This window comes from Haliotis rubra, unplaced genomic scaffold, assembly GCF_003918875.1.
Source record: "Haliotis rubra isolate DU_JTF1 unplaced genomic scaffold, ASM391887v1 Scf757, whole genome shotgun sequence".
Lineage (NCBI taxonomy): Eukaryota > Metazoa > Mollusca > Gastropoda > Lepetellida > Haliotidae > Haliotis > Haliotis rubra.
The window spans coordinates 118173-142621 of NW_025767476.1; the positions used below are offsets into that span (position 1 = coordinate 118173).

Here is a 24449-nt window from a genome sequence, read left to right on the forward strand (position 1 = left end):
GTCTAATATTGTAGCATAGCCTATTTACATGTGACATTATTCTGTATTTTGCTTTTAAATATATATTTTTTTCCATCGATACCTGTTCAGACGACATATCTATCAACCAAAGCACGAGCGTACATCACACTATATCCGGTTTCACGGTATGAGATCATACACTGTGAACCGATGTCACGGCCTCTGTCGCCGGTCCATAGAAGGAGGTAACTTACTTTAACCTCTTCGTTCTTTGAAGCAAGTGGTCCTAGGAACATGAGCTCCACATGTTGTTTGAAACGGCACCATTCCTCGCCGGGGTTCTGTGCCTCCCAGTTCACGGTTGGATTAGCCAAACTCGACATATCCATTAGAACGTTGTATATCCCACTTCTGACACCATGTAGTATCCCTTGGGTTTCTTTATACAAGTTCGTCTAGAAGGTGGTCTTATTAAATCCAGGGAAAGAGAAACGAATAGCAATATCATGCCGACATCTTTATTCCCGCACACGATACACCACAGGCCCCCACTACGGGTCAGAAAATCGATAAGCTAGGCCCCGGTTGAGTATCAACACCCCCTACTATATAATATAGAAAGGTTCATCACAGAAATACGGTGACATGATCGAAAACCGGACAATTACGCACATGTCAATGAATATATTGTATTTTTAAAGGTCTCACAAATATCAAAACCTTTTTTCCATATCTCCGATATACATGGGCTTTCCGTGGGGATGCATTTGATGGGTTTTATTAAATCGCCAAAGACCGAGTTGCAGTAATAACTTATTTGTACAATTATGCATATTCTAAAGTAAAGATTAGTGTGGTACAGTGATAATATATTCATTGGAATTGGGATTGACTGACACCAGTATGTATTCTGAAGACATATGTTGCATGTATTGATGTAAAAGTTATATTGTGTGTAACTGAGTATTTTTTACGAATAGTTGATGATAGTTATGTAAAGTGTTGCATTGACTGACATCCACATATTACACAGTTCGTGTTAGAACTATTTTATATTATATCTAGTGTGTGTTGTCACCTACTGTAAATGTTTCATGAGAATTTTCACAGGTTCTTTTGTAATTATGATCATAGTTACTAATTCATAAGAATTTCTTTGATATTTTTGAAGGATAATGTGGTTAATTAACACACTGAAACATTGATTGTAAAGACACATCTTTTCACATTTTACTTGCACAGCAAATATTTTGGTTTACTAACACTTAATGAAGATTTATGGAAGTACACATAAGTCATATAATAATCCAAGTCAATACTTTGAGGTAATCTAGTATTATCAAGTGTTAATTCAGGAGGATGTTTGTGAATCCTTAAAGTTCCCAATATAGTTTTGCTCGAAATGCTATTTCTTGCTGTGTTAAATATTTTTAAAAATATATGACAAACATTTTAGAAGAAGTGGGGTTTGTTTAGAAATAGTATTAAGCAGGGTGAATACTGAAATATTTCTGCATCAGTAATAAAACTATTGGGAGCAGAAATAAGAATGTATGTCTGGTTGTGGAAGTACAGAGATTCAGGATTCATATTTAGGTATTTCTGTAGAGATAAGCATGTAGACGGAAGGTTTCATTTCTTTCTTGATGTGTTGAAGAGGAGGAGGATATAATAGGTTTTCATCATTTGAGATATACAGTGTCCTGAATAACAGCACTGTTTATGAAAGTTCATTTGTGTATATAACTTATAATAAAAAATAGCCTAAGAACTTACTACAAGTAAAACTATATCCAGGGCTACAGATAAGGGGTGTACAGGCGTAATGTACTCCTAAAAATCAATGAAGTATGACATGATATAAGATTTCAAGCATAGCATGTACGCACATAAATACCCTTGAACGCCTAACATATATGAAGTTTAATAACTGAAGGGTTGTTTAATATTATAAATAACAAAAACGTGTCAGTACTCCCTTCAAAATTCTCAGTACACCTCCAATAGCAATATGAGGTGTAAGTACACTCACACCCCAAAAAGGTATATGGAGCCCTGTTTATCAGTGTCACACATCAGAAACAAATGGCTATGAGACTATCAACTATTTAAACATAAAAGTCAGCAATATTTCAGCTATTTCAGTGGGCGACCAAGGCTTTTGTGTGCAATTTCAACAACTTCATCAGATCCATGTTTTGACACTTCAGAAAGGTACGCCTTTTTCATGACCCGAACTCTACTTTCTCCGACGCTAAAATCCAACTCTTTCCTGAAGTGCCCCGCGTCACGTGTGTTTCCGTGTTGAACAGCGTACTTTGCTATTTTTGCTCTGGTTTCAGGAGAATAATGGTTGTTGTTTCTCTTCCTTTTGACGCCACGTCTGGAGACTACATGATCTTCTGAAGCATTATTTGCAGCCTCCATAAGAGCAGTCTTTTCCGGAGTATCCGCAGAAGCTGGATCCGGATCCGACAGGGCGACGCTTAGTGACAGTTATGTACTTCAGCATAATTGTTATGTGCAGTATAATGCATGATACATCTTCCAAACGCTGTTGTATGCTACTACTATTGACTGTTTGAGTTTGAAATATCACAAACTGAGATCATCCTGTCTACTGTCAATTACTAGTACTAACAGTTGAAAGGAAAGCCGTCTTTGATCCAAACGCCCACGTGTTCGGGGAATTATGATGTTTACACTAGAGTCGGATTAAATACTAGTAGTGAGTGAGTTAAGATTTTAAGTCACATCGGCAATATTTCAGCCATATCGTGACTAAAGCAAGTTATAAATATATCAACAATTTAAGTGAAATTATAAAATTCTGCCAACGAAGGACAGTAAAATAACTAGATTATCACAGATATATATGTAAAACTAGTAATTGAATGAAAAATATTTTAACTATAGGGGACAACATAATATAAAAATGGGCTAAAGATCGCTAACAACTGAAGGTAGATCACCATACTAGGGACCATGGGGACTTACAGTACATTTGCTTCCTGCATGGGCCCTAGCTGGATTTACATCATCCCCTCAGCTGTTAGCAATTGAGATATATATAGCCATACATTAAATTACACATATTCTACGATTAAAAAACGGAAAGTTGAAATTTACTTTGAATGTTTTCGGACTTACGTACCCTCTCAGGAGGACAATAATTTTACAGTACTTTAAGGCCCCTCGAGGATACCGCCACTAACAATCTGTGTTACTAATTCAAACTTCCAATAATAAAATATATATCTATTTACAAATCACTTAACAGATCTAATTCTTTTAAAAATGCAATAATTAAATGAGAACTAACATTATTAAAAAGATCCTTCGTAGTGTTTACTTTGAAATAGTTATCCCCTGTGATAGAATATTCAATGCAGTCAAGCAAGACATGATTGACTGTGATTCTTTCATCACAAGGGATACAAACTGGAGGATCTTCGCCTTTCAATAAATACTCATGAGTATATCTGGTATGGCCAATGCGACATTGTCGCATAATGACCTCTTCAAATCTGGACCGACAACCCAAGTAGGTGTAACCAATGTAGGGTTTTATTGCATGTAATTTATTAATACCTACTTGGGTGTCCCACTTCTTTTGCATTAGATCGCGGATGTATGTGCTAATGCTGGCTTTATAATCAGAGTATGGGATAAGAAGTGGTGTCACAGATTTGTTGAGGGCTGCCTTAGCAGCAATATCAGCCATCGTGTTCCCAGAAATGCCAACGTGGCTGGGTAACCAACAAAAGACGATGTCGCATTGGCCAGTAGCAAGTTCATTGTACAATTCAATAATTTCTAAAAAAAGTGGATGTTTGCAAGAAAGTTTTTTAATAGCCTGAAGACACGAAAGAGAATCTGAAAAGATGATATAATGTTTATATTTACGGTGTTTTTTAATATAGTTAAGAGCTGTTAAGATGGCGTTTGCTTCTGCTGTAAATATAGAGCTGTTATCTGGTATTCTAGAAAATATTGTTCTGGATCCAATGACAGTGGCACATGCCACTGCGCCACCATCCTTGGACCCATCTGTAAATAAGGTTTTGTATGTATTATATTTATTTCTTAATTGACTTAATTCTTGTTTATACTGTAATTCATTTGTTTCTGATTTTTTAAAGGTAGTTAATGTTAGGTCAACTTGTTGCCTAACCAATTGCCAAGGCGGAGAAGAAAGAAAACGGGAAGGAGCTATATGTTCTAGCTCAATGCCAGCAGCAGAAAGGAAAGGTTTCACTCTTATACCAAGAGGCGGAACAAGAGAATGCTTCTTGCTATACAGATCTTCATATAGTGGATTAAAGACACAGTTATATGCAGGGTTTGACTCATTGGAATAAAGTTTTGTAATATACTGTAAAGTTAATTTTATACGGCGTTGTGTAAGAGATGGCTCATCAGCCTCGACGTAGAGGCTGTCAACAGGTGAAGTCCTAAAGGAACCAAGACATAGTCTTAGACCTTGGTGGTGGACAGAATCTAAAAGTTTTAGATTACTGTTGCAGGCTCCACCATAAACGATGGAGCCATAATCAAGTTGGGAACGTACCAATGATCGATATAATTGTAGGAGGGTAGCTTGATCCCCTCCCCACTTAGAATTGGAGACGACTTTCAACAAGTCAAGTGCCTTCAAGCATTTAGTTTTTAGGGACTTGATATGGGGAAGAAAAGTTAGATGCGAGTCAAAAATTAAACCCAAGAACTTGGCCTCCTTGACAACTTTGATGGGAGTGCCATTGAGGAACAGTTCCGGGTCTTTATGCAGTTTATATTTTCTACAAAAATGTATACAATTAGTTTTGGATTTAGAAAATTTAAAGCCGATTTCAAGACACCATTTATGTATTTTATTTAAACACAACTGCATTTGCCGTTCAATAGTATGCATATTCTTACCGCGACAAGAAATCGACAATCATCCACAAAAAGTGATCCATCAATTCAATCATTTAAAACCTGTGATAAACTGTTAATCTTAATACTAAACAATGTTACAGACAAAATACTGCCTTGCGGGACTCCCTGATCCTGATTGTAATGGTCAGACAGGGTTGAACCCTATCGGACTTGAAATTGCCTGTCATTTAAAAAGTTGGATATAAAGTGAGGCAAACGGCCCCGTAATCCAAAGTCATGTAAATATTTTAAAATCCCATGTTTCCATGTTGTGTCGTATGCTTTTTCTAAATCGAAAAAGATCGACACTGCATGCTGTTTATTAATTATGGCATTTTTCACAAAAGATTCTAAGTGCACTAAATGATCGATGGTACTACGGTTTTTACGGAAACCACATTGTATATTAGTTATAAGGTTATTGGTTTCCAAGTACCAAACAAGTCGATTATTTATCATGCGTTCCATGGTCTTGCAAACACAGCTAGTTAATGAAATTGGCCTATAATTGGAAGGATCAGTATGATCACGTCCAGGTTTAGGGATGGGCACAATTATAGCATCCCGCCACGATGAAGGAAATTGTCCAGATGTCCAAATGTCATCAAAAATAGATAAGAGCGTCTCTAAACATGATTCAGGTAAGTGTTTCAGGATTTGATAATGTATACCATCAGCTCCTGAAGCAGTATCGTGAGCTTGGTCAAGAGCAGTATGAAGCTCATGTATCGAAAAGGTTTCATTGTAGTCTTCCCCATTGTCTGAATTGAAATTAATAGAATTCTTTTCCTGCTGGAATTCATGTACATAGTTTAATGAGGAAGAATGTTTCGCCAAAGTTTCTCCAGATTATTTGCTATGTCAGATTTATCAGTTAATAATTCATCTCCATTTTTTAGATGCTTAATGCTAGATTTAGAGCCCTTACCTTTTATTTTCTGAATCATTTTCCACAACGTTGATATTGGCGTGCGCGAATTGATGTTTGAGACATAGTTTCGCCAAGATTGGCGTTTATTTTGTTTAAAAGTATGCCGTGCTTTGGCGTTTAAAATTCTAAACTTGTTTAAATTGTGGACCATAGGAAAGCGACGGAAATAATGTTCAGCTTTCTTCCGTGCCTTGCGAGCTTGTTTGCATTCAGCGTTAAACCATGGTTTACGTACATGAGGAACTGCAGAGGATTTGGGGATACACTTGTCAGCTATATGTCTGAGCTCATCTGAAAAACATTTGATGGCATCAGTACAATCATGAAAAAGTTCAGGTTTTAGTTTGTCAGCACAGAAAGTTTCATATAAAGGCCAGTTAGCCTTCTTAAAGTTCCATCTTGATGATGGAGGAACATCAGATGGATTCACGGGTTTTAGAATTGTTGGGAAATGGTCACTTCCACACAAGTCGTCGTGGACTGACCACTCAAATTCATTCAATAAGTCTGAGTGTGTAATTGATAAATCAAGGGCTGAATAAGTTCCTGTGCCAGGATGTAAATATGTGCTAGAACCGTCATTATATATGCATACATCATTATCTGAACAAAAGTCTTCTAATAGTTTACCTTTAGCATTAGTTGTTGTACCACCCCAGAGCGGGTTGTGGCCATTTAAATCTCCCATAATGATACAAGGTTTTGGGAGTTGGTCATATAAATTTTGAAGGTCAGTCTTCCGAAGAGTTGAAGACGGTGAGATGTACAATGAGCATAATGTGAACGCAACATGTAACGTCAGTCGTACTGCAACCGCCTGGAGACCAGTATTAAGTATAACAGGGCTGTGAATAACACTTTGTGTGATAAGGATTGAAGATCCTCCAGTGGCCCGATCAAGGTGAAAAGGAGTGGTATGCATTGAAATTACGTAATTCAAATGTATCCGTCTGTTTTAAATATGTCTCCTGGAGACAAATGGCTGATGGTGTGAAGTCCTGGACTAATAGCTGCAAATCATTCAAATTATTCCTTAGCCCTCTGCAGTTCCATTGTACAATATTATTAAAAGACATTATCTTTTGGGGGGATTTATTGGGGATCTACCCCGCTCTTTTTTGGAGGGCGACAAGCTATGTGCCCTAGGATGGACGTTTTCACATACGTCCATGGCCTCAAGAGATCCATATTTGTTGTACAGCTGAATTCTATTTTCCGACCCTTTTGGGGCTCTGCCACTTTGTTTTTGCTTCGTTTTTAGTTTTGCTCTTAACAATGTCTTGAGAATCAGATGAAGATTGAGACTGTGAACGGGACTGAGAGGATGACTTATGATCCGAAGATGACTCTGGCTGCTTTTCGGACGTACTAGGAAGTGATTCCGTAGTTTGGGATGATATAGCAGGATACAAAAGCTGTGGTTTGTCGCCTTTGACCCAAGTGAAGTTTGTTTGACAGCTTGTCGATGCTGTATATACTTTAGGGCTTGATTCAGTTCATGTTTTGGCTATTGAAGCAAAACTTTCTGTAAGTTCAGAGCTCTTTACAAGTTTTTTTGCATCAGAAAAACTGATGACTGATGTTCCGGGTGAATTTGATCTTGTTGATCTGCATATGTTCTTTCCAAATCGGACACACTTTTGAGAAAGATGAATGTTCTCCTGAACAGTTAGTGCATTTTTGTACAATCTTCAGTTGTGTGTGTCTTCTCACCACAGTGAGCACACACAACAGACAATGTACAAGTATTTACACCATGTCCATACTTCTGGCATTTAAAGCATCTCAGCGGATTAGGAATGTAGGTGTCAACATTGATATTGCAATAACCTGCTGTCAGTGATTTGGGAGCAGTTGGTGACGAAAAGGAAAACAGATAAGTATTGGTCTGAACAGTTTCATTGTTTTTACGGATAGAAAATCGTTTTACGTAGAGTACACCTTGATCTTTCATTTCAGAAACGATGTCAAGTTCTGACATGTCAGAAAACAACCGATCATGATCTCTGATGATACCTTTGCTTGTGTTTAATGTCCTGTGAGCAGATACAACGACCGGAATGCCGACAAACGATTCAGTGGTCAACAGATTGGCTGATTGATGCCGTTTCCCGCACTTAACCAGTAACGCACCTGAACGTAACCGTTTAATGTCCTTAACTTCGCCGGCAATACCTTGAATACCCTTGGAAACCGCAACTTTAATGGTGTTTTGTCGAGAGTTTCGATCACAAGAAAGCGTGGCCAAAAGTCAATTGATTTGGACGGTCTAAGGTCATCATCATCAGGATCATTTTCAAGAGGACGTTTTGTTTTTTTGGTGGGGGTTTCATCAGCCATGGTTACTGTAGAGATTTCATCATCCGAGCTCCCCACCCACCACGGAGTATCACAAGGACAATGCTATATACAAGTGGATCTCGGACTTGCAGCACCAAGGATACCCGGATGATATACTCAAGCAGAAAGATTAAACAAGTAATCAATCTACCAGATTGGCCCATGAGCCGTCGCCTTCTGGGCATAAGACTCTAGGCAATTTAAATAGTACATATTTCAAAATCAACTGATGTTTTATGAGTCAAGATCTAAAGTCAAAAATGTAGTACATAATATAATTTTTGTGCAGATACAATTTAATGCACAGGGGGGGCGGTGGGGTAGCCTAGTGGTTAAAGCGTTGGCTCGTCACGCCGAAGACCCGGGTTCGAATCCCCACATGGGCACAATGTGTTAAGCCCATTTCTGGTGTCCCCCGCCGTGATATTGCTGGAATATTGCTAAAAGCGGCGTAAAACCAAACTCAGTCAGTCAGTCAGTAATGCACAGGGCTCGACATGACCGGCCGATTGGTAGAACCGGGCCCATTCTACCACCCGTCTAGGTGAAGTTAGGGCCGAAGTGGTGTGTTTGGCAAAGGAACAGTGATCCTGGAACCAGTGCCCTCAACCACCAGACTCCCTTCCTCCACCGACACAGGGGCGCAACCCACGGCAAACGGGTTGGTGGACCAAATATCCCCCCGGGTCCACAACGGGTCGAAGAGCTCTTGGCGTTACCCAGCACCCACCACGAGGAGGTGGCTCTTCACGGGTGGCTCTTCACGGGTGCCTCCCAAGGAAGAGTACCAGGCACTTACCTCTGTAAAACATCATAATCCCCTTTCTCGCTGACATGCGTTCATTTTCTAAACGCTGTACAAACCTATGATAATGATTAGCAACTGTTATCAAAACACCTTAAATACTTCTTCTGATTGATACTAAAGGTGGGATCTCTCGTAAGAAAAGCTAACATTTTCTCAGTACTGCTAAATTGGTTGAAATAATAGGTACAGTGCGATTTTTAAAGGTACAACACACATGTGCGTCTCTCGCTGAATAAGAGGTGCTTTCTGTTGATGACTGTAAGTGGCTCTCGCTGTGAGAAACTGCTAATTACCTGCCCCATAAACACGTCACTCGCTGTGAGGAGCTGATTAATTTGCCCCATATAGGCGTCTCTCGGCCTTAATGAGTTAACAAACTATCATTAAAATATTAACACAGTTCACTGTTTGTTACAAGGGAGGAGTGCAGAGAAAGGGACAGCCTGGTGTTCGAGAAGCACGTTCACAGACAAAGTTATTTATTCATTAACCTGGCTGTCCCCTTCTCTGCACTCCTATCACATATATCAATTTAAAACTAGTGATGAATTCTAAAACAGTTTAACTGTACGAGACAAAACAGTATGTAAACAGGCCATAGATTGCCAACAACTGAAGGTAGGTACCATACCAGGGACCATGGGTAGTTTCAAAGCGTTTTGAAGAGAAAACTATCTACCCTGTAAATCACTTGAGGTGGGGATTCCCATGATTACTGCATGTAAACATTGACTTGTTTCAGTGTGCGTGTGTGTGCGTGTGCCTGACGTGCCTGACTGCGTGCGGCTGATTGTACTAGACAGAGTAGCTTGCTACCAGGCAGGGACACATCAAGTAAAAATCCTTACCGAAAACCTGTGATCAACAACATGAACATCGATTTACGCAATTGGGCTGCTATGACATGTGCCTACCGACATTATTCTCTGGAGCAACGAGGCGGCCTTGAAAGATGGAGCGAGCGGGTTACAATTCATCGTCACATCGCCAATATTGCAGCCATATTGTGACTAAAACAAGTTATAAATCCATCATATATACATTCAGATCATAGACACCAGCGAACGAAGGTTGGTAAAAACAAGTGGAATATCACTGATAGGTCACACCTTACACGAGTTGAGTTGAGTTGAGTTGAATTGGGCTTTACGTCACATCGGCATTATTCCAGCCATATAGTGACGAGAACAAGTCTGCATCAATATACATTGTAAGCACAAAGTGGTTTCGGTTCAAAGACACACATTCATTACATTGTCATTTTGGAATAGAGAATTTCATAGCACTAAATTGAAAAGCAGGTAAATTCGTTAGTGACATTACACAGTTACAATTTATGATATAGATCAACTTCCCTCAGGTAGTTCAGTATCAGATGAGCGCTCACGCTGGAGAACAGATATAAGGGGATATTATGTATTTATTTCTTCCTGCTCGCATGGACATCTTCATTACAAGAGATTTTGCAGTTTTATCTAAAAAAATAGAAAAGAGTACATGGCTTCTTATCCTTGTGTATTCGGTTTTCGGTCATGTTACGATTGCATAAATAAATCGATAAAAAACAAACCTACCTCGTTTGTTTGTTATTTATTTTGATATTCAAATATCTGACGGACTAACCTCGTGTTTCACCCGCACAGAGGCCTCATAGTTCGCTAAGGAAAGATCGTGAATGCGGAAGTGCCGTCATCTGTTTTCGTTCACTTCATTGGTTCTCCGTAAAACAGAAATCTAATAGCAGTATTCGTGCTATGCTTATATTATTATAATATAAAGTTGATAAACATCCAGTCCAAAAAGAATATTTGTTCCTATAATAATTATTAGAAACTATGGTCGAAATAATTTCATGTCAAAGTTAATCATGATAAGACTTTGCTAGTTACATCACATGTCCAGACATGTTTCACTCCTCCGGTTTGCGCTGACAAGGGCGCCAAACTCATCAGAAGACCTCACTACACATACGGAGGTGCACAGCTTAACGTGGACCCAATGACAGCATGCAGGATGAGTACACTGGGCCCATGACACAGAAATATTCATTGCAGTTTCGAAATTTTAAAGAGTATTTTGGAAAATCGTAATAAGAAATGACCCTATCCAGTTTCCATATATATTTCTTACGATGGCAACGCCACGTGCTATGTCATGTGATAATGATACGTCATACCATAAACAAGCAGACGACACTATACTGAAAAGGTGCAGCTGACGATATTTTGATTATATGAAAATTTATGCATTAGTAAACTCGGTTCTAAAACGTAACATTTACATGTGTTTGCAATCATGTAACTTTCTAAATTTCACACGAAGCATTTTCTTAGTAGGAGCTGAAGCAGTCGACCTCCTGCTAAAAATAACCTGTCTGGTGAGGTAATATCTCGCTAATAACCGCGAGAAATGACCATGCAAACGGCCGACCGAAAACAGATGTTGAACGAAAACAGATGACTCGAGGATACCAAGTCCGTGAACAGAAAAGAGGTTTGAGATTACATGCTAGTTTTAAGTTAACATTCGTAATTATATTGATGTCCTTCGTCGATTACGTCACCATGTGGCTCAATTCGTGTACAGCTTGTCAACACTTTCCAATCCACGTCGGTATCACAGCCTTACAGGCCACGGCACCTGTGTACAGTCTGTCCAAGTTTTATAACCTGGCTAAGGCCACTTCACCATCAGCTTGTCGTCCGCCGAAAGTCGGAGACACGGTAGTGCACGGACTTCACGTGGTGAAACTGACACGACACACTAGGAGACGACACAGGGCATCAGAAGCTTTGCTATTAACACGCACGAAATCTGCACGTTATACAACCAGCCAGAGAAATGAAACAAAGATTACTGACGCCTGTACAGTACAACCAGAAAGTATTGAGAATTTAAAGATTGTGATTCTAAAAAAAATAACTTCACTCATTACTCACGTATTAAATGTGAATATTAGCAGAACGTAACTCCAGATTCAAAGACAGGTGAACAGTTAGTATTTTGTCAAGTCACCATGGGCAGCAATGCAGGTTTCAATGCGGCGGGGCATACTACTGATCAAAGAAGTTAGAAAGTCGTGGTCCATACTGTCCCAATATCGGACCACCTCTTCTTTCATTTCAGCAATATTTGTCAGATTTTTCTTATTCACACTTTCCTTCATAAGTCCCCAAACATGTTCTATTGGATTTAGGTCAGGGCTATAGCTTGGCCAATATGATAATGCCATATTTTGGGTCCGAAACCAGGCCTGTGAATGCTTTGAACGATGTTTTGGGTCGTTGTCCTGCTGGAAAATAAAAAAATGTCGATAGAACACGTGAACAGATGGAAGTTAATGTCCCTCGAGAATATCTGTGTACCGTTCACTGTTCATATGCCCTTCAAATACACAGAGGGGCATTGCCCCTAACACAGATATGCCACCCACACATTAAATTTCGGACTGTACTTTGGGCGCTGATACAAAGTTTTTTTCAGTTTGTTTGGTCCAGAATATCAGTGTATTAGGAAACAGCCACACATAACTTTCATCTGAGAAAATCACATTGTCCCAGTTTAAATTTCTCTGCTGTAAGCACCAGTTCAGCCATCGCTCCTTTAGTTCAGGTTTCATGATCGGTAATGGAATTCCGCGACTTTTCTGCCAACCCATTGCAAGCAGCTAAGTTCTAATTGTCTCCTTACAGACAGCCACAGTCCCTCTACCAACCATATCCAGCCTTACGTTTTGTAAACTCCTTCGGGTTTTTTAAGAAACAAGAATACCAAGCCGCCTCCTGTCATCGACAATCAATTTTCTGGGCCTACCTGCGCCTCCCCGGTGCTCAATGCCATATCCGTTTGCAATATTTTTCAAAACACGATAAACAGTGGACAAAGGGACGCCTGTTCTACTTGAAATCACTGTAGCTGATCTGATATACTGGTTATAATACTCTAAAATCAAGTTCCTCTTCTCTAAATCACCCATAGGCCTACTAAGGTACTGCATAAACAAAATATGACATTAACATTACAAATTTAAAGATTTTAACCTACAGAATAATTCTCACTAATGGGTTTTGTGGTTAATGTTGAACTCGGAGAAACCAACTCCCTATGATGGTTAACAGTTGGCACCCACCTTACGCTAATCACGACCTGTGACACCTCTTCATACCTGTCACGTGCATAGCTGACCTACATTGACGAACGTTGACCTTTATGACCCAACACTGCCGCTGTTACAGGTAATTGGCTCCCTCCCTCTGCAAGCAGTCTGCGTTCTGCTGTTTGTTTTGTTGACAGTTACATATGAATTTATTTTGGGTTAAACACGGTAGAGCTTGCCTACTGCAGTGAGCGTGTTTTGCACTTGCGAGTTGTGCAGAAGACACGTGACGAAGGTGACGTGGTGAGATTGAATGTGAGTTTAGCCATTCGAGGTCTTCGCACTACACAGCGAGCAGCTTTTTCAGTCAACATTCTGCTATGAGTCGCCATTCGGTTTCCCCTTCACACCATTCGGAGGATTCTCATACACCTAACAAGAATAAGCAGCAGGAACCCATTGAAGGTTATGAAACATTTCAATTATTTAAAGATTATATGGACTGCAAACTAAAGACATTTCAACGTGACATTATTGAAGAGAGTGAAGAAAGGTCATTCTCAGCGTTCAAAAGGGCTCATAAAGATTCAGAGATTCCTAATTTTAGGTTTAAAGGCAACCAACTTCAGTATAAATTTAATACTGGTTGTTTGGATAAGATTGACAGTGCTTTCAGATATATTAAGAGCAGCAAGTATTCTGATTGTGTGGGGATTCTCCAAGATCTCTCTTCAGAAAGCTCGAGGAGGAACAAGTATATCCGCTTAGCGGATCGTTCACCATCTGGCTGAGCCGGTGTAGCTGAACTGGAAGGAGACGATATTGCCTCGGGGTCCGAGGAAGAACGTAGATTCGAGAAAGCTGAGAATAAAGCCCTCCGTAAACGACGTGCGTCCTCGTTCCGGTCCAGAGGAAAACCTAGCTATGTTTCACCTAGCGCTACTGTCTCTTCTTCTAGCATGGTTGATGCTTCTAGGGACTCTACAGCCGGTCAGAACCAGCCTTTTCGTCCCATGGTCAAACGAGGTCCATCTCCCAACCAACAGTGCTACTTCTGTGGAGGTTTCGGCAACTGGAGGATCTCCTGTCCTGCGGCAGCTTCACTACGTGCAGCCCAGTCAGCCAGCTCCGATACAATACAGTCCAACCAAGTTGTCAAGAAGTAGAGAATTCACTTCAGGTAATTGTGTTTCTGTAATATCTGAAGTTGTTCCTTTTAGTCAATTGAACAGTGTGTATCTTTCCTGAGAGATTCTTTAAAATTGTTTTAAGTCGAGTTTCTGCGGGAAGTTGCAGTTCCGATGTTCAGGTGCCAGCAGTCCATGAAAGCAAGATACGACAGAGGGATGCTACCTGTGCTTCAGATTTTGACATTGATAATTCAGCAGGTTTAGGAGGTACTGACTTAGATTCTGAATTCATTCAACTAAGGTCTTACGAGTTTGAATCCAACACTTCGTGTATCGTGAAAGGCAGTTTAAAGAAGCATGTTTCCTTTCGGATTAATATTGGAGCCCCTCAGTTTGTAATCGATACTATTACTGATGGTTATGTCATTCCATTCGTTGATAGTCCTCCTCCATCCTTTTTCTAAAAATAACCAATCAGCATTGAGGAACGATACTTTCGTTGTACAGGCTATTGAAGATCTCTTAAAAAACTCTTGTATTGTCGAGCTTGATAATCCCGACCCGTGAAGATCCGGGGTAGAATAGGTCTTCAGCAACCCATGTGCTTGCCATAAAAAGGCGACTATCTTGTCGTAAGAGGCGACTAACGGGATCGGGTGGTCAGTTTCGCTGACTTGGTTGACACATGTCATCGGTTCCCAATTGCGCAGATCGATGCTCATGCTGTTGATCCCTGGATTGTCTGGTCCAGACTCGATTATTTACAGACCGCCGCCATATAGCTGGAATATTGCTGAGTGCGGCGTAAAACTAAACTCACTCACTCACTCACTCGATAATCCCCCTTTAGTTGTTAATCCTCTTTCGGTAGCTACACGGCGTTCAGGCAAAAAGAGACTTATCCTTGATCTTAGGTATGTCAATCAGCTTGTTTACAAAAGAAAGATTGTTTTTTGAGGGCTATAAAACAGCTTTGGATTTTGTGCAAGATACAGGTTTTATGTTTAAATTTGATTTAAAATCTGGTTATCATCACATTGATATAGATCCTAGTCAACAACAGTATTTGGGTTTTGCATGGAATGCTAACGGCATTATTAGGTACTACTGTTTCACAGTTTTGCCGTTTGGGTTAACATTTGCACCTTACATTTTTACTAAGTGCATTCGTCCTCTAGTTACTTATTGGCGAAGGCAATCTGTTTATATTGAAGTGTACCTTGACGATGGCTTTGGCTATGCTAAATCGAAGGACTTGTGTTCTCTTCATTCAGACATTGTTAGAGATACTCTGGAACAATCAGGTTTTGTCGTTAATGTTGATAAGTCAGTATGGCACCCTGTTGCAGAGTTAGAGTGGCTTGGATTCACATGGAATTTAGATTCTAGTGTTCTTTCCATTCCTGTAAAGAAAATAGAAGATATAGTGTCTAATTTTTCAGCATTCACATCTGATTTGCCAAGGTTCACAGCAAGGAGTTTAGCTGCTTTAGCAGGGAAGGTTATAGCTCTTACTCCAGTTTTGGGCGATGTTTGTAGACTTTTCACAAGGCATATGTATTCGGAGGTCCATAAGGCTTCTTCCTTGGATAGATTTCTTAGGTTAGAAAAAATTGTCATTGTGTGTATGAATTGCTGTTTTGGAGAGACAACTTGCGTTGTCTAAAACCAAGAGTGTTGTCTACTGTTATTCAACCTATGCTGTCTGTGTTCACAGATGCAAGTGACATAGGTTGTGGAGGTTATGTTGCAGATTCTGATCATGTGTTTCAACATGTGTGGGACTCTCAAGAGAAACGTGGTAGTTCGACGTGGAGAGAAATGAAGGCCATATAATTAGTTCTCATTGCGTTTACCAGGGTTCTAAGTGGCAAGACTGTAAAGTGGCTTACTTATAGTAAGCCATGTTGTTGTGTAGCTTCATGTGGTAGTTCTTAACAGCATCTACAACAAGTTGCCACCTCCATCTTTGTGATAGCCAATCAGTACAACATAAGGTTAAAGTTCAGCTGGATTCCCAGATCAGATAATGAAAAGGCTGATGCTCTGAGTAGATTTGAAGATTCAGATGATTGGAGAGTTACAGATAATGTTTTCAAATTCTTGGATGGAAGATGGGGGCCACATTCTGTAGATCGTTTTGCTAACCATTTGAATGCCAAGTTAGAAAGGTTTAATTCCAGATCGTGGGTACCGGATACGGAGGCAGTTGATGCATTTACTCAGCAGTGGCATGGGGAGAACAACTGGGAAGTTCCTCCTGTACATTTGGTGTGTAAAACTGTACATTTTATCTTAGCATGCAATGCTCCTACTACTTTAGTGGTGCCTATGTGGCCATCCGCTCCATATTGGCCCTTGTTGTCTCTGGAAGGTCAACCCAGAAATTTCATTGCAGATATGATTCAGTTGAGTGGCAGCAGCGCTGTCTCAGGTGGGAGCAAGCAGTCTATATTCAATAATTTCAAGGGGTTCGTGTTAGCTCTCAGATTTAACAATTGATTATATATCTTTTCAGGTATGTTTTCCGTTGGTATATGGAAAGAGAAAGATGCTCTGGTGCACCAAGATTTAGTTGACTTATCTACGAAAATGCCTGATATAGTTTTAAAATCTAAAGCAGATACTACAGTTATAAAATATAGAAGAGCTTTTACATGCTGGAAAAAATGGGCCTCACGGTTTAAAGAAATAAGTGTTTTGCCTGCAAATTCTTTTCATGTAGGCTTATACCTTACGTCATTGCTTCAGTCGGGTAAAAGGTCTCCTGTTATTATGGAAGCTGTGTACGGTATAAGATGGGCGCACAGAGTGGCGGGTCTACCAGATCCATGTCAACATGACCTAATTAAGAACATTAAAGAGGCAACTAGGAGATGTCACAGTGACCCTGTCAAGAAAAAAGACCCCATAGATGTTGGTATTTTGGAACGGTTAGTCGATAGATTTGGCAAAGAGGATTCTTCTCTTGTAGATTTAAGATTTATGACAATGTCCATTCTTTGATATGCTGGCTTTTTCAGATTTTCTGAAGTTTCCGTAATTAGGCGCTCTGATATTTCTTTTCATGGAGGATATGTTCGTATTTTCATAGAAAAGAGTAAGACAGACGTGTATAGAGACGGTAGATTTGTTGTGATTGCGGCGTCTGATTCCCAACTCTGCCCAGTGAAAATGCTTCGCCGTTATATGTTGTCAGCAAATATCAAAGAAGACTCCCATGAGTTCTTGTTCAGACAAGTGAATTACTGTAAAAAACAAAAGAAGTATGTTCTCAGAGGCAACAAGCCAATCTCTTACACGAAAACAAGAGAAATTTTCAGGGAAAAATGTACTGAAATAGGAATAGATGTGAACAGTTTTGGTTTACATAGTTTCCGCGAGTGCAGGTGTACCTGATCGGTTGTTCAAGAGACATGGCCGCTGGGTTTCCGACACGGCAAAAGACGGATATGTTAAAGATGACATAAAAGAGTTGTTGAGTGTCACTTGTATGTTCGGCTTGTAACTTTCCTGGGCTGTAATAAAGGATTCTCGTTTCTTTGCCCTGTCTTTTAATTTCGAGATACGGTAGGCATTACCCATGCGAAGTGTTTTGTTGTACATAAATAAATAATTTATGTTCGTTTGATCGAAGAGAATTAGAACATAAATGAATTTATTTTGGGTTAAACACGGTAGAGCTTGCCTACTGCAGTGAGCGTGTTTTGCACGTGCGAGTTGTGCAGAAGACACGTGACGAAGGTGACGTGGTGAGATTGAATGTGAGTTTAGCCATTCGAGGTCTTCGCACTACACAGCGAGCAGCTTTTTTCAGTCAAGTGTATTGGAAGTTATGTAGGAAAGTTTCAGTATTGAATCTTTATTCCGTTTGGAGGATTACAAGCCGAATGGTTAATGTGTGCAGTATTGCGATCTGTATCAGCAGTGAGGTACTAAGCTTCTGATGTAAGGCGAGGAGCGGTGCTACCTGGTGTGTTCTGACATGACATGCAGCGACGTGGAGATGTGACCTGGCCTGAAGCGGGGAATTATGTCGGGATGCAAGAAATTGGAGATGAGTATTTTAGGTTTTCTCATATTAACATAATTACACGTATAATTTACGTGTATAAATATTTAAAAAATTAAACAAATAAATATTTATAATATTGCGTAAACATCTGTAGTATACTTCATGCATGTGTAAGTAGTCTTTTCTGCTGTTGAACTTGTTTTGCAGGGATGGCTGGAGGTGCAGACTTCATGAGATGGATACGTACTATAATAATCTGTCGGTTCTATGTATACTCCTTTTGCGCAATAAACCTGCTCGCCTGTGACCTGCGGTAGGCATTACCCATGCGAAGTGTTTTGTTGTACATAAATAAATAATTTATGTTCGTTTGATCGAAGAGAATTAGAACATAAAGACATATTCTTTAATACAAATGCATAAAATCAGTGATTTACAATGTGATTAGGTTGTCTGACAAAACATCCACTTGCACAGTTTGAGATTGATTGGATCATTGGATGATGAAATATTTACAAAAAAACGGGTCCACATGCATTTCATGCCAAACTATAGTGCCTAGGTCGGGTTGGGGGAAAAGGAGAAGTAAGAAACGGACTAGGAATTAGGCTATAGACTTTAGGTAAATGTTCAGTTAAACAGGGTTGGTTTGGGTGTTTTTTCAGAAGAAGTGTACATGTTTCCACGTAGCTGGATCCTTAATCAGCTATGTGAGTGAGAGAAAAGTGTCATTTATACGCTGTTCAGTTTTTGTTTGTATTCTTCTACCTATTTTTTTGTAATAAACCATTGTTATTTTTTGTCTCTGATATTTCCCAATAGGCTTTATGCCCGATTCACGAACTGGTCACTGAGTTTTGAGCAGAGAACAAGTCAACCTGAACGCACCCCTTTAAAATAAAAGTACACAACGCAAAGTCCAAGAAAGGTTGATTCACCATCATGTTCCTACATACTACCTAGGTTAACTCAGCTGTCACTGGGCGATGGTAGTCTACTGAGAACCACTAAGGTGATCGTAAGTCACAGAGGTAACCTTAGTGCAATGTTAAAGAACGTGAGTTAAGGTTAACCTTAGTAAAGGTTGCTTCGTGAAAGGAGCCCCTGTTCATTGGCAAACAGAGACAAAAAAGCCAAGTTTAGGTACAGTCCAAGTGTTATAACCTGGCTAAGGCCGCTTCGCCATAGGCTGTCCTTCCACTGTGTGTCGGTGGAACTGTAGTGCACGGACTTCACGTGGTTGAGACTCGCGTGAGGACGGCAGAAGTTCAGCTCATTATACTCGGGTTGTCTGTATTTTAAGACAGTCAGTCTGAGAAATGGGACAGAATATTGATTATCTCTCAAGTTGTGATGTGGAAATATTTGACCTATGCCTTTTCTGTACAGTTGTAAATATTGTGTGTATAAATGTGTTATAGGACCTTTAAGCACCGAATAAAGATTAATATAAACGAGTCCAACGTAGCAAAGTCATTTTAAATTTGCATCGGCGAAAATATATTGACATAGGTAATAAATAAAGATTTGTATTCGAGCTGTAGGTAGGGTTTTGTCCCAGTGTACTGTCATTATGGCCATGCAAAAAACATCAGATGTAAACATCTTTTATATAGTTTCTCCCTGGGAAAGGTAAATCAAAAGTACTAAACAAACATTTCAACGATTTGATTCAGATTACTTACACTAATGTGGAGAGATGAACGACCAACAGAATATTGATGGATAGTGCAAGATGCAAGGTAATATTGATTGTTAAAACCGGAAAGATGTTCATAAAATCTGAATTTATACCGAAAATGGATCATCAAACTTCCTCAGATATGAAATTACATTTGAAAATAAATAAACTGTTTTCAGCTGATATTTCTATCTGTAGGCATGTGACAATGACCATTTCAGCTGATATTTCCCCTTACCATTAAGATGTAATCCGTCCGAATAATATAAATAGTGTCTTGGTTCACCTGTTCCCAAATATAAAAAAAATCTTTTAGATGTTCGCACATTCTTACATCGGAGAACCGTGCACACATGCCTTATTATATTATTCGCACGGATTACCACCCTCGTGTTTGGCTGATATCCCTGGTGCGTGGAATGATGTCACAACATATTATCACAGCACCAGGGTTCAGCGATGTTATAGACCTTATTAAATTAAAATATTGAGATTGAAAACGATCAGTGAGTGAGTGAGTTATGATTTTAAGTCACATCGGCAATATTTCAGCCATATCGTGACTAAAGCAAGTTATAAATATATCAACAATTTAAGTGAAATTATAAAATTCTGCCAACGAAGGACAGTAAAATAACTAGATTATCACAGATATATATGTAAAACTAGTAATTGAATCTAAAACATTTTAACTATAGGGGACAACACAATATAAAAATTGGCTATAGATCGCTAACAACTGAAGGTAGATCACCATACTAGGGACCATGGGGACTTACAGTACATTTGCTTCCTGGATGGGCCCTAGCTGGATTTATATCATCCCCTCAGCCGTTAGCAATTAAGATATATCTAGCCATACATTAAAATTACACATATTCTACGATTAAAAAACGGAAAGTTGAAATTTACTTTGAATGTTTTGGGACTTACGTACCCTCTCAGGAGGACAATAATTTTACAGTACTTTAACCCCCCTCGAGGATACAGCCACTAACAATCTATGGTACTAAGTCAAACTTCCAATCATAAAATATTTAGCTATTTACAAGTCTGTTAACAAAGTTAATTCTTTTAAAAAAGCAATAATTAAATGAGGACTTACATTAGTAAAAGATCCTTCATAGTTCGTGATTTGAAATAGATATCCCTTGTGATGGAGTACTCAACACAGTCAAGCAAGACATGCTTGACCGTGATTCTTTCATCACAAAGGGATACAAACTGGAGGATCCTCACCTTTTAATAGGTACTCATGCGTATATCGTGTGTGGCCAATACGACATCGTCGTAAGATGACCTCTTCAAATCTGGACTGACAACCCAAGTAAGTGTAACCAATGTAGGGTTTTATTGCATGTAATTTATTGATACCTACTTGGGTGTCCCACTTCTTTTGCATCAGATCACGAATATAAGATCTTATAGCAGCTTTGTAATCAGAGTATGGGATAAGAAGTGGTGTCACAGATTTGTTGAGTGCTGCTTTAGCAGCAAGATCAGCCATTGTGTTCCCAGAAATGCCAACGTGGCTGGGTAACCAACAAAAGACGATGTCGCATTGGCCAGTAGCAAGTTCATTGTACAATTCCATAATTTCTAATAAAAGTGGATGTTTGCAAGAAAGATTTTTAATAGCCTGAAGACACGAAAGAGAATCGGAAAAGATGATATATTGTTTATATTTACGGTGTTTATTAATATATTTAAGAGTTGTTAAGATGGCGTTTGCTTCTGCTGTGAAAATTGAACTGTCATTGGGTAGTCTGGAAGATATTGTTTTGGACCCAATGACAGTGGCACAAGCAACCGCGCCACCATCCTTGGATCCATCTGTATATAAGGATTTATAGGTATTATATTTATTTCTTAATTGACTAAATTCTTGTTTATACTGTAAATCATTAGTTTCGGATTTTTTTAAATGAGGTTAATGTTAAGTCAACGTCTGGCCTCACCAATTGCCAAGGAGGAGAAGAAAGAAGACGAGAAGGAGATATATTCTCCAGCTCAATGCCAGCAGCAGAAAGGAATGGTTTAATTCTGTGCCCAAGAGGCGGAACAAGAGAAGGCTTTTTGTTATACAAATCCTCATAAAGAGGTGTGAAGACACAGTTAAATGCAGGGTTAGACTCGTTAGAATATAGTTTGGTAATATATTGTAAAGATAATTTAATACGGCGTTGGGAAAAGAGAAGGCTCATCAGCCTCAACATAGAGACTATCAACAGGAGAGGTTCTAAAAGATCCAAGACAAAGTCTTAGGCCTTGATGATGGACAGAATCCAGTAGTTTTAGGTTGCTTTTGCAGGCTCCACCATATACGATGGAGCCATAATCAAGCTTCGAGCGGACCAGTGATCTGTAAAGGTGTAGGAGCGTAGCTTGATCCCCTCCCCACCTTGAATTAGACACGACTTTCAATAAATCGAGTGCCTTCAGGCATTTAGTTTTGAGAGATTTGATATGCGGAAGAAAAGTTAAATGGGAGTCGAAAATGAGACCTAAGAACTTGGCCTCTTTGACAACCTTGATGGGAGTGCCATTTAAAAACAGTTCAGGATCTGTATGTGGTTTATATGTACGGCAGAAATGTATGCAATTAGTTTTTGATTTAGAAAATTTAAAGCCATTTTCAAGACACCATTTATTTATTTTGTTTAAACACAACTGTAGTTGTCGTTCAATGGTATGCATATTCTTACCGCGACAAGAAATATTAAAATCATCCACAAAAAGTGATCCATCGATAGAATCATTTAAAACCTTGGATAAACTGTTGATCTTAATGCTAAACAATGTGACAGACAAAATACTGCCTTGAGGGACACCCTGAAAACGATCAGCATGAAATGATAAACTACTGTTCGTACTTACATGTAACAAAATGGCGTGATAATATTGTAAACATATATTGTCTAATAAAACATTTATTTTCTGTAATCTGGCTCCAGGATGGGCAAGTACTTTGCAGTTGGGAATTCCTCTAATTCCCCCGGGAGAGGGAATCCCCAAGGATAAGTCTCCGACCTGAAATATAAAGCAAATATATATATGCACGGCAAGTGAATCTCTTTAAAAAGATTAATTTGGGATGCTCGTTAAAATAATGAATTACTTTCAACACCCAATTGTTTGATATTGCAATGTAACACAACAAAACTTACACTGTTCTGTTTACGACTGGTTAAAGTACCGTTTTTGTGTTTGCTTTCAGTTTGGTGCGACCTGTTTGTCAGATGGGAGGAAGTTCGGATCTGGCTTGGAACAGAGATTATAAAGCCACTATATTCAGTTACGCACGCACCCACCCACCCACACACCCACACACACACACACACACACACACACCAGGATCGGTCATTGTGTGACTTTTGAAATGGAAGAAACGTAAGTGGATTACCTCCATGGTCTTTCTTATACATATTGACCGGTGGCTCATCTGAAATCATCAAACATATTCTGTAAAAAAAAAATTCATTTGATTATTTGGTTTTATTTATGAGTAATTTCAAATAATAACCCCAAGATAACTGAAAGTTTTAATAGATACATGTGCATATAAACATCTGTTAATGACTTTAATTTAATCTTTATTAGGCACTGAGAAGGTCACACGCCTGTAGTACATTGTAGGTACCATCCATGAAGTTCATATAATATCCATGAAAATGCATTCTCTGATATGTATATATCTCAGTAGCAGAGTGCAGAACTTTACTCTTTGTTGTTGTTAAGAGTGATGCTAAGATATGTATAATAATATAAGCTGTTTGCTTCTCTCGTAGCATACAGTCTGATCAGGGATAATCTACAGTGTCTTCTATTCTCCTTGGTGTGATGTACGCCTTTTTGTAGCAGTGTCACACGAGCCGGTAGGCGAGGGATAACACTGCTACAAAAAGGCGTACATTAGACCGTATTACCCGAGCTGGTAGGAGAGGGATAACACTGCTACAAAAAGGCGTACATCAGACCGTATTACCCGAGCTGGTAGGAGAGGGATAACACTGCTACAAAAAGGCCTACATCAGACCGTATTACCCGAACTGGTAGGAGAGCGATAACACTGCTTCAAAAAGGCCTACATCAGACCGTATTACCCGAGTCGGTAGGAGAGCGATAACACTGCTACAAAAAGGCGTACATCAGACCGTATTACCCGAGCTGGTAGGAGAGGGATAACACTGCTACAAAAAGGCGTACATCAGACCGTATTACCCGAGCCGGTAGGAGAGGGATAACACTGCTACAAAAAGGCGTACATCAGACCGTATTACCCGAGCTGGTAGGAGAGGGATAACACTGCTACAAAAAGGCGTACATCAGACCGTATTACCCGAGCTGGTAGGAGAGGGATAACACTGCTACAAAAAGGCCTACATCAGACCGTATTACCCGAACTGGTAGGAGAGCGATAACACTGCTTCAAAAAGGCCTACATCAGACCGTATTACCCGAGTCGGTAGGAGAGCGATAACACTGCTACAAAAAGGCGTACATCAGACCGTATTACCCGAGCTGGTAGGAGAGGGGTAACACTGCTACAAAAAGGCGTACATCACAC

General features: G+C 39.5%; 1 long non-coding RNA gene across 2 annotated transcripts; it reads right to left on the minus strand.

Annotated features, from left to right (window-relative positions):
• Positions 1-22796: 22796 nt before the first annotated feature.
• On the minus strand, positions 22797-23355 carry LOC124260254. Of its 2 annotated transcripts, none has more exons than XR_006894039.1 (2): positions 23286-23355; positions 22797-22912 (listed from the first exon to the last, which is right to left on the minus strand). It is a non-coding gene; the product is annotated as an uncharacterized LOC124260254 (long non-coding RNA). The 2 variants fall into 2 exon arrangements; XR_006894038.1 differs by lacking the exon at positions 23286-23355 and adding an exon at positions 23079-23187.
• Between the last annotated feature and the right edge of the window lie 1094 nt (positions 23356-24449).